General features: G+C 36.7%; 1 protein-coding gene across 3 annotated transcripts in view; it reads right to left on the bottom strand.

Annotated features, from left to right (window-relative positions):
* Positions 1-12,717, bottom strand: part of RFX3 (regulatory factor X3) — a 331,048-nt gene that overhangs the window by 193,619 nt on the left and 124,712 nt on the right. The gene's annotated exons all lie outside the window — the stretch shown is intronic.

Below are 12,717 nucleotides of genomic sequence, written 5' to 3'. Positions count from 1 at the left end.
ACAAATATGGTTTCTTAGACCCTGATATTCCCTTTTGTTACTTTTACAGTCAACAGAAAAAATATTAATTTCTTTGCTATTGAGCAGGGACCAGAATTCTAGTTTTCTTTCCTAGGGGAAAAAACAATACTTAATTGGTAGCTTAAGAAAAATATTGCATTATGGTTTAAATCCATGAACAGTATGATGAACATTAATTTTCCCAAAGAAAATTCTCAAAGAGCATTCAGTTCTTTCAGTAGAAAATTAACCCCTCTCAGCATCTTTTGTCACAGCATGACCTCTTCCAATTTTTCCCCAAACCTTTTCTATCATCTCATTCAATTTCAGAAACGGACCTCTGAAGATATCTAATCTAAACTTATTTCGTAAAAGAGAAAACTAAAGCCAGAGAGTTAAGAGACTTGCTCAAGGTGACAGGGAGTAGAGAAAGGACTAGGCCTTTTCACTTAGAAGCTCTGCTTAGTTTTCTTTCTAGACCTTGATAATGGTATAACTTTAGGTGATTGACTATTCTTATTCCACTGTTAGTCAAACCTCTAAAGCAGAACAATAAACCTTAATGCATACAAAAAGATACAGCAGTAAAGCTAACACTGACAGAGTACTTAACATATGCTATGTTCTCTTCTAAATGCTTTACATGTTAATTCATAAACAACTCCCCGTGAAAACCCAATGTGGTTGGTATGATTATAATCTCCATTTACAGATGAGGAACGTTATGCCCATACAGTGAAGGTATAGAGGGGCTACAGAAGGAAAGTGATGGTGACAGTGGCTACCACTCCATTTATTTGGGCCAGCTAATGTTCAGCTCACTGAAACTGAATTTATGGGAAAGCAAAACTAGTTGTCAGTTTCTCCAGTTTTCCAAAAGAAGACTTTTTTATGTGAAATAGCTAAAGATTGTGGCTAATTAATAAAAAATGTAACACTGATCTCCAAACACACACACAGCCTTTTTTCTTCATTAGTATTAAGACCACGAATATGCCTGACAATATTTGAGAATGACAGTATTCACTACATGAAACTCTTGCCAAATTAAGATTACCTGGGGACTGCTGCTGCTGCTAAGTCGCTTCAGTTGTGTCCGACTCTGTGCGACCCATAGACGGCAGCCCACCAGGCTCCCCCATCCCTGGGATTCTCCAGGCAAGAACACTGGAGTGGGTTGCCATTTCCTTCTCCTGGGGATTAGTGGTTCCCAAAATTGGGAGAGGGGATACACAAATTCAGAACTCTATCTGTACCTCTTCTTTATTCCATTGTAGAGGGAAGAAATACCTTCCCCCAAAAGAAAACACATGCCAATTTCCTTTAATTCATTACACACTTTTGGGCAATTGATGCCACTTGCACTGTAGCAGAGGGCTATTAGTGAGAGTGAGGTGACACCTTTCTGCAGGGAATGAGGAATGAACCAGACTGATATCATCTTCAGTGAGTTTTTCTTAGCTTCTCTTCCCAACTCCAAGAGAGGCATTGGTCAATTTAGTACACAAATGAGGAACACAGTTGCCAATTATGTTTTTGTGTTTAAGCTATTCAATCCAGGGTTGGATGAGATTCTTACAATGAAGTCACTCAAAGTAAAACCCTCTCCTGTTCATTCCAGTCTTGGCTAGGAACTTCACTGAGGCTCTTTCGTGTGTCCAGGGGTCTGTACAGAAGATCACCCTACACACTGTTTTTTGGTATATGACTCATAATTTGACAACCACTGTTTTAGACAAATAAATGTTAAGACTATAAATAATGAAGATCTTTAAAAAATTAAATGCACTTTGAAAGTAATTCCTCAGTAAATCACCTGAGAGAGCTTATCAGAAGATAAAAGGCACAGATTTGAAAACTGGGTGCCTATGGACCATATTAGACTCCATAGATAGGCTTTGGCATAGACTATCTACAAATTAAAATTTTTAACTGTCAGCCTTTAAAAACCAGAAAATTCTGTGTTAAAAGCCAAATTTCTAAATTCTCTTGAAAAATCTGAATATCTAGAAAAGGTAAGCCCATATTATGTGTTTTATACTCAAATTATTTATATGGCAATACATATGCTTGGCCTTTATAGGCATTTGAGGCATAAAAGAAACACCCAAGCTTTGACTACTTTACTAATAGGAATGTTTAACTTTTAGATGATTGGAACTAAAATCTTTATAATTTAACTTCATCTCTGGGTCAGCTGAGGCCCAGAAATGTTAAGTCACTGAACCGAGACCAAATAGCTGTTGGAAGTAAAAAAAAGAGGGTATGGACATCACACTGAAGCTCATGCACTGAACTACTAACAAACTAGAAGTCCTGAGTTTCATAATTGACACTGAATAGACCAGAAGTGAAGGGAATTTAAAAAAGCAAATTGGTAAACTTTTAGAATGAGAAAGAAGGAAAAAGATCCCAATTATTTAATAGGAGCAACCTTTACAGAATACAATGGGGAAAATAAGATGGAGAGAAAATGATGGCCTATATACCTTAAAGTTAGACAGTCATGAAGAAATTTCCATCCAGCTTCTCGCTCTAGAATATACCACATCAAAAGCAACACAGAAAGACCAATCCAGAACATTCAATAACTTTCCAGAATATCTACTGTTTACTCCCAAGTTACTGCTCATCATCTAATCTCCTTGGCTCCTGAATTACAGGGTCATGCCAATTGATAAGAACTTAGTCTCCCAGTTTGGTCTCTACCCTTCCTTAATAGACACAACTTAATTATCCTCTGATTTCATTTTCTTCCTCAAGTTTGCAGAAGAGGTTCTCTCCACCAAAGCCTCAGGCCTTCAAAGGATCTTAGTCACATCCCTCCCAGAGACTGGCTCAAAAAGTTATAACAAAAAAACACTCACAATCCCATAGTTAGGTCTCTCATTAACTAGTCTTTTCCAGGTGCCACACAATATGCTAGCAGCTTGAAATATATCTTCTCATTTAATCCTCAAAAGACCCCTATAATGGTAATGCTATTATTTCCAATTAAAAGATGAGAAAACTGAAGCACAAATTGATTAAAAACTTGCTGAAAGTCACACAGTTGGTAAGAGTAAGTGTCTAAATTCAAATCCAGATTTGCTTTACTCTAAAGCCCATGTTATCATATACCACACACATGTCATAATGTACATTACTGAATACTTTGCAAAATCACAATGAAAGGCTTCCAAATGAAAAGCTAGAGATAAATGGTCTGAACAGAAAATCTTAGGGATTCTCAATCTATCCTATTTGATCTATAATAGTGAGACATCTCTTCTCTCTCTGACATCGAACGCAGGAAGCATTCTCTTTCTACTGAGACATAATACAACTGAACTGAGCTATCAGAGAAGCCTCATTGCCCATTTGGTAAAGAATCCGCCTGCAATGCAGGAGACCCTGGTTCGATTCCTGGGTTGGGACAATCCCCTGGAGAAGGGATGGGCTACCCACTCCAGTATTCTTGGGCATCCCTTGTAGCTCAGTTGGTAAAGAATCCACCTGCAATGCAGGAGACCTGGGTTCGACCCCTGGGTTGAGAAGATCCCCTGGAGAAGGGAAAGGCTACCCACTCCAGTATTCTGGCCTAGAGAATTCCATGGACTGTATAGTCCATGGGGTCACAAAGAGTCAGACACAACTAAGCCACCTTCACTTTCATTTTCAATAAATCCCAACTAGTGTTTTTCCAGAGGCATTTTAACTGATTAATTCTGAAGACCTGATTTAATAGCAGATCAATTTGAATGTTAAAGCATGCTGAGAAGTGTAAGCTTCCCGCCAAATTCTCCTAAACAGATCATTTAAACCCACTGACACATGCAGAGTATTTTGGTAGCTTTCCAACATTACTTGAAAGCACAGACCATCACATGAGGGTAGTGTCTTAACATGCTTCATTTGTAGGTTTTGTTTTAGATCCAGTATAAAGGACTGTGTGTACATCTGAGGTGTTCCCATTCATCTAATGGTGGTTTCTGATGTTTTGTTTATGTTTGGGAGTAATTTGGTTAGTTTAGTTCCTTCATAGCCCCCTTTCAAGTGATATTTGTTTATCAGCCACAAATGCTGTCACATTAATCCATTTTGATAAGCTAAATAAACCCCTGCCGTTTGTCCATGATGCAGTCCATATGTAAATAAGTTGTATATTCTTGCAGGAGAGAAATGCACGATTTCAGTCTAGTCATCCTTGCCTAATGTGGCTGTCAGGTGTGTCAAGAGCAACAGATGCTTGTTTGACAAAGGACCTTTTTATTCTGGCTAATTAAGCAGTTGGACACACCCGCCTGTTAACGGTTTTTGCTTTGTATGGCCAGCTCTGGCTGAATCATGAGAATCTACAGCTAAATAGGCCACATTTTGAAAGAAGGCTAATTAACCCTTGGAAAAGGGAAAAGAATATTGCAAAAACCCAGCTGCTGAATGCCGCAAGATTACCATTCTGCAACCTGATGGGCAAAACCCAGGCAAAGCAAATGTGTTTGGAACAAACACACATTATTGCAAGTTTCAAGGCATTCAAGTGTTCTTTGTGAAACTTCCTGAAGATTATTTAATACACTCAAATTCACAGCTGGATTTCTTTCATCACACACAATGTACATGCCAGATTAAATGGTTTAATAGTCTGACCTAATCAATTACTTATCAAACAGAACTATATAACTGGGCTAGCTTAAAAGTACATAGTATCATCTAATTTTTATTGGGTTTTTTTATCCTGAAATAATTTGCTTTCCAAAAAAAAAAAAGCAAAGTCTGCAAAGCTTGGTCCCAGTATACTGACTGTATTGTCATTACACACCAAGGAATGTAACAAGTTTTAATTCAGTTCAGTTCAAAATAAAAACCTGTAATTTGAATACAACATAGAATTATCTTCCTTTATCCTTAGTACAGAAAAGCAAAAGATGGTAATTCCAATTTCTATTTCAACCAAATTAACCAATATTATTATGATAGTTAGTTATTGGTATAGTAAAAATAAATCACACCTAAAATGTGACATTAAAGAATAAATTACTTAGAAACCTGGTTCAACTTAAGACCATAGGAATGCTATTTACAGAACAAAAAGTCATAATTTAAAATTATTACTTTTATAATACAGAATAAGGAGTTTAACATCAGTGTGCTTTCACAGAGAAACATCCAAAATCACAACAAAACTTTTTCAGTATGAGATTATTACTAATACTCTGATTAAGCATCAGTATTCTTAAATAAATGTTAGAAAATAAATAAGAGCATATATAACACCCATAGCATTGAAAACCTCTACTTATTAAAATTAGACAACTGAGTCATGATTTTGGGAAACAAAATAGCTGATACATACTTTCCTGAACACAAAACCAGTATGAAATACACATTTCTGACTATTCTGAAGTGGATGATGAAAATATTAAGATCATTCCAATTCTTTAGGAAAAAACTAAGAATATTAAGCTTTTTTCAAAGTTGACAATATAATGAAAAATAATGAGGTATATTAGAAATTATATATAGGGTTAAAATAATGTGGTTTTCTTTTTTTGAAACTGACAAAACTTTATTGGTCTGAATAATATACCTACAAATGTAAAACACTATGTCTTGGCTTTTTTTTTTTTTTTTTCACTTCACTAGCACAAATGAAAACAAACTGCTTAAGCTACAAACTAACAGTCAGCTCTTTTTACTTGAAATATACCTCTGTGAAAAGTTTACTCATTGTAAATAAAGCACAGGGCTTTCTCAAATCAGTAAATCAAGTAACTAAAGAGATGTAAAACAAAAATTTCTAATTTTCTATATTATAAAAGCTCTGCTTCTTTTTTAGATTTGATGCTATAATCCTCCTGTGTACATTTAATCTTTTGTACTAAATTGATCTGTAGAAAAATGATGGAATGATAATAGTGTAGACTGCTTGGCAGTCATCTTCCTATGGTAACTGATGACAGAGATTAATCTTGGCAATGATTAATCAGCACACTGGTAACATATACAGTTTGCCTGGGTAACTTTTTTCACTCTTCAAGCAAAAGTTTTCTCTTTGATTCAGAAATAGATTATGAAAAACTGTTCTTTGGAGAAAACAAATCAAATTAAATAACTTTAACATTTTTTATCTTAATGGACTAATTAAAAAATGTAACAACCTATTAACACATTACTGAAACCACACTGCTGAAATGATGTAAGAATTTTGTTATTTGTTTCTAGTTATCAAGAGAGACTATTATCAGTTACAGAGGTAATTCCTGGGAAAAGAGACCTACGTGCTTGTCCAGTCTACTGCTGAGGCCATCCTGCCTGGCATTTTCTCCCACTCACTCTGACAAATTAAAAGGCCAATCAGTCTTACCTAGGTGACATATGCTAAAAAAAAAAAAAAAAAAGGAGCACTCAGATAACAGCTAAAAGAAAAGAAAACCAATGAACAAAAATTTCTGAATATCCTATACTTTTTCTTACTAGAAGAAGAGTCTGAGAACAAAATGATGCAACATACAGAAAGATTCTTACCAAAATCTATGAGACAAATCTATAAAGGTTTCTTATTATTGGTCAATTCAATCCTGACAGGGACTAGAACCTATTAAACGGAGTATTTAATGATGACAGCACTTAGAATTAAAAAACAAAGAGCATTTTATCATAAATCAATCATTTTCATTACTAGAGAGAGTAATAAGAAAAGCTAGCATATGTTGAGCATTTCCTATGTGATAGATGCTTTGCATCTTTGCATACATTGAACCTTAATTTCAACCATTAAGTAGATATTCTCATTTTATAGGAGAGAAAAGCCTTCAGTTCAGTTCAGTTCAGTCGCTCAGTCGTGTCCGACTCTTTGCGACCCCATGAATTGCAGCACACCAAGTCTCCCTGTCCATCACCAACTCCCGGAGTTCACTCAAACTCAGAATTATGTAATTTGCTGACAATCACAGAACTATTAAGAGATAAAGAAAGGATTCGAGTTCAGGTCTGCCTCACTCCAATAATGGCACCCTGACACTGGATCCCAGGCAGCAATATAAACAGCTAGACAGGTGAGGCTATGTTAGTGAAATCATCAAGATAAAGTATTCTATGGAGACTTTGGGTGCTAAGAAAGAACTCTGAATTTGAACAAATGGACACAAATATCACATGAACTGTAAGTATGTACTATGCCTAGTATTTGATCACTATGTAACCAAAGTTATGTTTATGACATAGAAAAGCATATCATGGGTTAAAAGAGATATGTACTAACCTTGTGTTCAGAAAATATTTTATAGATGGAAGAGGAAATAATATGAGACTTGTTTCCTTTTAAGAATTTAAATTTGTCTTAAAAAAACAGTCAAATGGACCCATTTAGGCTAGTATCTCTATATAATATATATAATATTATATATAATATAATAATATATATACTATTATAATAATATACACAAATACAAAGATGTTCGCTCAAGTATTATTTATGACAGTCAATAATAACTGAAATGTCTGTAATGGGGGAACTAATAAATTCTTCTATTCTATATTCCTATAATGGAACACTCTATAGATCTATAAAAGTCAGCATGGAAAGATGTTCATAATACTTAAGTATAAGAAGCAGGATGCCAAATAATATGCAGCCCATGGTATAATTTTATTCACAGATATAAAATGGCATGCTACTGCTGCTGCTGCTTCTAAGTCACTTCAGTCGTGTCTGACTTTGGGTGATCTCATAGACAGAAGCGCACCAGGCTCCCCCATCCCTGGGATTCTCCAGGCAAGAACACTGGAGTGGGTTGCCATTTCCTTCTCCAATGCAGGAAAGTGAAAAGTGAAAGTGAAGTCGCTCAGTCGTGTCTGACTCTTAGTGACCCCATGGAGTGCAGCCCACCAGGCTCCTCCGTCCATGGGATTTTCCAGGCAAGAGTACTGGAGTGGGGTGCCACTGCCTTGTCCGTAAAATGGCATGGTTTGGTAAAATTCTTGAGGGTATACAGTGACAACAGTGTAACTCCTAAGGACTCCTGAATACAAGCTTTCCCAAACCAATGATCTTAACTTTGGGTGGCCTCAAGCTAACCACAGGCTTACTGGTCAAAAGCAACATGAGCTCCAGAGACTCATCCTACCCTGGAGCCATCCCAAAAAGTCAGTTTTGTAGTCTGTAAAATAGCCCTTATAATCCCCAAAATACCTGTATAGTATTTGATCCCAAAATACCTGTATAGTATTTGATCCTTTCAGTAAGTAAAAGTTCTGTCTGCCTTCCTACTAAGTGGCTCAAAATTCCCAAAGTGCTCTAAAAATCAACATTTTCAATATTTCTAATGGAACAGGCTACATGCAAAACAATGAAATTAGATAATTCTTTAACACCATACACAAAAATAAGCTCAAAATGGATTACAGACCTAAATGTGAGACTATACACTATAAAATTCCTAGAGGAAAACATAGGCAGAACACTCTGACATAAATTGCAGCAGTATCTTTTTTGATCAATCTCCCAGGATAATGTAAATAAAAATGAAAATATACAAATGGGACTGACTTAAACTCAAAAGCTTTTGCACAGCAAAGGAAACAATAAACAAGATGAAAAGACAACCCACAGATGGGGAGAAAATATTTGCAAATGATGTGGCCTACAAGGGATTAGTATCCAAAATTTATAACCAGCTCATGATGCTTAACAGCATCAAAACAAACAACTCAGTTAACAAATAGGCAGAAGACTTATATAGGTACTTCTCCAAAGAAGACATACAGATGGCCAAGAGGCACATAAAAAGATGTTCAACATCACTAATTATTAGAGAAATGAAAAACAAAACTACAATGAGCTGTCACCTCACACTAGCCAGAATGGCTATCATCAAAAAATCCACAAAGAATAAATGCTGGGAGAGTGTGAAGAGAAAGGAACCCTCCTACACTGTTGGTGGGAATGTAAATTGGTACAGCTACTATGGAGAACAGTACAGAGGTTCCGTAAAGAACTGAAAATAAGAGCTATCATATAACCCTGCAATCCCACTTCTGGGTATATAACCAGAGAAAAACATGATCTGAAAGGATACAAACACCCCAGTGTTCACTGGTGTGTGAACAATACCCAAGACATGGAAGCAGCATGTGCATCAACAGAGGAACAGATAAAATGTGGTACATATATAAAATGGACTACTACTCAGTCCATTGTACCTATGTACACATAATTATTTTAAAAGAATTAAATAATGCCATTTGCAGCAACATGGGTAGACCGAGAGATTGTCATACTGAATGATATGATATCCCTTCTATGTAGAAGCTATAAGAAATGACACAGATGAATTTACTTACAAAACAGAAACAGACACACAGACTTAAGAGAACGAACTTATGGTTGCCGGTGGAAGGGATGGGTGGAAGGAATAGTTAGGGAGTTTGGGATGGACATATATACTCTGCTATATTTAAAATGGATAACCAACCAGGATCTACTGTATAGCACATGGAATTCCACTCAACTGTTATGTAGCAGCCTGGATGGGAGGAGAGTTTGATGGAGAACTGATACATGTACTTGTATGGCTGAGTCCCCTTGCTGTTCCCCCCAAACTATCACAACATTGTTAACTGGCTATATTCTGTGCTGTGCTTAAGCCCTCAGTCATGTCCAACTCTTTGCAACTCCATGGACTGTAGCCTGCCAGGCTCCTCTGTCCATGAGGATTCTCCAGGCAAGAATACTGGAGTGGGATGCCATGCCCTTCTCCAGGGGATCTTCCCAACCCAGGAATCGAACTGGGGTCTCCTGCCTTGCAGGTAGATTCTTTACCAGTTGAGCTACCAGGGAAGCCCAACTGGCTATACCTCAATACAAAATAAGAAGTTAAAAAACATTATATGGAGATTATATCTACAGGTCCATTCATTGCTAGTGCCACGAACTTGGTCATATTTCTGCTGAAAGAAGGAAATCAATGGTAATACACATTCCCAAATGTTAAATATGATCCCTTTCTTATGACATTGCCTGGTACTTATTGTCCAATTCAGAATAAAGACATGAATTTCAATTCTGTTCCCACATACTGAAACTCATAAAAGCAGTGGTGCCCTTTCCATAGATCTCAAACTGAGAAGGGGATATAGGTGGGGAATTTAGGTGTTTAGTGTCTCTTTTAAAACAAGCCTAGTGACATCTGGTTTCTTCTTCCTACACACCCTAAACTTTATTAAAAAGTTTTTTTTTCCCTATACTCAGTAGTGGGCTTTATCCACACACATGAAATTATTCACTTTCAGCCTTATGATTTGTGTTGATAAAGAAAAATATGGTGGCCAGCTGGGGCTCCCAAATAAATGGTCTTACTTTAGATGGGATGAGAGCAAAGAGAGAGGAAACATTGGCTTAAAAGGTAGCCTACTTAAAGAACCACAAAAGAAAGCAAACAGGTAATGCTGTCTCCAAACAGGATTTCCTTTGGATTTAACAGGGAGTGAAGTAAAACACGAATTCTTAATTTTCTTCACACCAAAAAAGGCTTCAATAACAACTTTTTCTTGGATTCTCTTTCCCACGCAAGAAATTTTTCTATTTTTTTCTACCTCTTATTTCTTTTTCTTTTTATAAAAGTAAAGAATAGAGCCTTTTGCAGTTCCTAACTATTGCAATGACAGGCTCAAAGAGATCAACACATCTAAAAGGGGATATAATACTGTATAATAACATTGCTAATAATGGAAATAATATACCCCACTAAATGTACAATATCTTAAAAGAACTAAACTCTCATTACTGCCATTTTTTGGTGAATGTAGTGAACATGGGAGAGAAGGTAGACTTCAAAAAAACCTATATATTCATACATACATAAATACTGGAAATAACTGCTCTAAAACATAATACTATTATTAATCAAGTGAAATAGTTACACTGACTTTCATTATAAAATGCATATGTACACACTTAGAAAAAAAGGCTTGGATAAAAGATGAAAATTAAAATAGATTGAAGATTCTACCCAACTCTGTTCGCCCTCAAACTTAACCAGAAAATTACTTCTAAAAATGAATAATACTTGAAATAAGTCAATAATACTGAACTAAAGACACTTCCTTCAAGCTTCTTTTTTGGAATTGGTGATGCACTCCTTTCAATTCACTCTAAAGCATTTTCATGGCTTCAAAAGCAAGAGTTCCTTCTAAAGCCTTAGGCCTTAGGCTATCTCATAAATCTATGGTTAAGACCCCTTAACTGGGGATATTAATATGCAAATCACCTGTAAATTCTCTATTATTAAAAGCTATTGTCATTATGTAATGTTTTATATAATTGTAAAATTTTACATGATGCGTTTCATTTCTACCCTCCCTCCTCTTCTTACACTTTGGGGATCTCCCCAGGGGACTAAAACAGAACTCTTCCTTTAACCCTTAAAATACCTTCAACAGTGACTGTTCTATCATTTCTTTTATCACCAAACTTTTCTCTCTCAATTCCCAAATCTAATCAATTACGGAGGCCAATGATTCTGCTTCTTTGTCTCTCAAAATTTACTCACATTATCTTCATCTCTTCAGCTTCAGAGTGGAGGTCAGTTCCTGCAATAGGTTCCCAGTGCCCTTAGGATGAACAGCAAAGCCCTCAACAAGGGTATGTAAGAAAGACTCTTTAGAATATAGCTCCCGCCTACCATCTCCAGAGAGTACTAAATACAAGCTGCTGCTGCTGCTGCTAAGTCGCTTCAGTCGTGACGGACTCTGTGCGACCCTATGGACAGCAGCCCACCAGGCTCCTCCATCCACAGGATTCTCTAGGCAAGAATACTGGAGTGGGTTACCACTTCCTTCTCCAAAATACAAGTTAGCCATATGGAACTACTCTCGGCTTCCTGATCCCAGGGCTTTTGCACAGGAAGTTCTCTTTGACTCAAATGTGCCTTCCCACCTCTTCACTTTATCTTTCAGATCTCAGAATACCTTCCACTTCCCCCAGACACTCTCCCAAACCCCATCACTATTCCCTCTCCGTGACCCCTCTGCTTCCAAATAAGTCTGGATCTGGTATTTGAGTGTTCCTATAGCATCTTACTTTTACTCAGCTAGCAACAATATTAGATGCAGTTTAACTGTCTCTCCAGATGATTATAAAAACCATGAGCACATGGACTATGCTTATCTTTTTCACCTACAAATATGTAACACTGCCTAACACACAGAGGATCTTCAATTTGTTGAATGAACAGATGAATCTACAAGGAGGATGAGTTTAAGACCCTGCAGAAACAGTACTATTAGAGCACACTATATCAGGTGCATTTAATATTTAAAAATTGTGAAAAAATATAGTTTTCTCAAACCTGGGTGTTCATTGGAAGGACTGATGCTGAAGCTGAAACTCCAATATTTATGTAAGGATTTTGCACCTCATGCGAACAGTTGACTCATTGGAAAAGACCCTGATGCTGGTAGGGATTGCAAGCAGGAGAAGAAGGGGATGACAGAGGATGAGATGGCTGGATGGCATCATCGACTCGATGGACATGAGTTTGAGTGAACTCCGGGAGTTGGTGATGGACAGGGAGGCCTGGTATGCTGCAATTCATGGGGTTGCAAAGAGTCGGACACAACTGAGTGACTGAACTGAACTGAGAGCCATTTACAACCAAGTTATTTATTAGGAATATTTTCTCCTAATTTTCTAATGTGACTTCACTTTCAATTCCGATTATGGCAGAATTTTATAAC

The sequence above is a fragment of the Bos indicus x Bos taurus genome, chromosome 8 (genome assembly GCF_003369695.1).
Source record: "Bos indicus x Bos taurus breed Angus x Brahman F1 hybrid chromosome 8, Bos_hybrid_MaternalHap_v2.0, whole genome shotgun sequence".
NCBI classification, from domain to species: Eukaryota; Metazoa; Chordata; class Mammalia; order Artiodactyla; family Bovidae; genus Bos; species Bos indicus x Bos taurus.
This window is presented reverse-complemented; position numbering and strand designations above follow the sequence as displayed.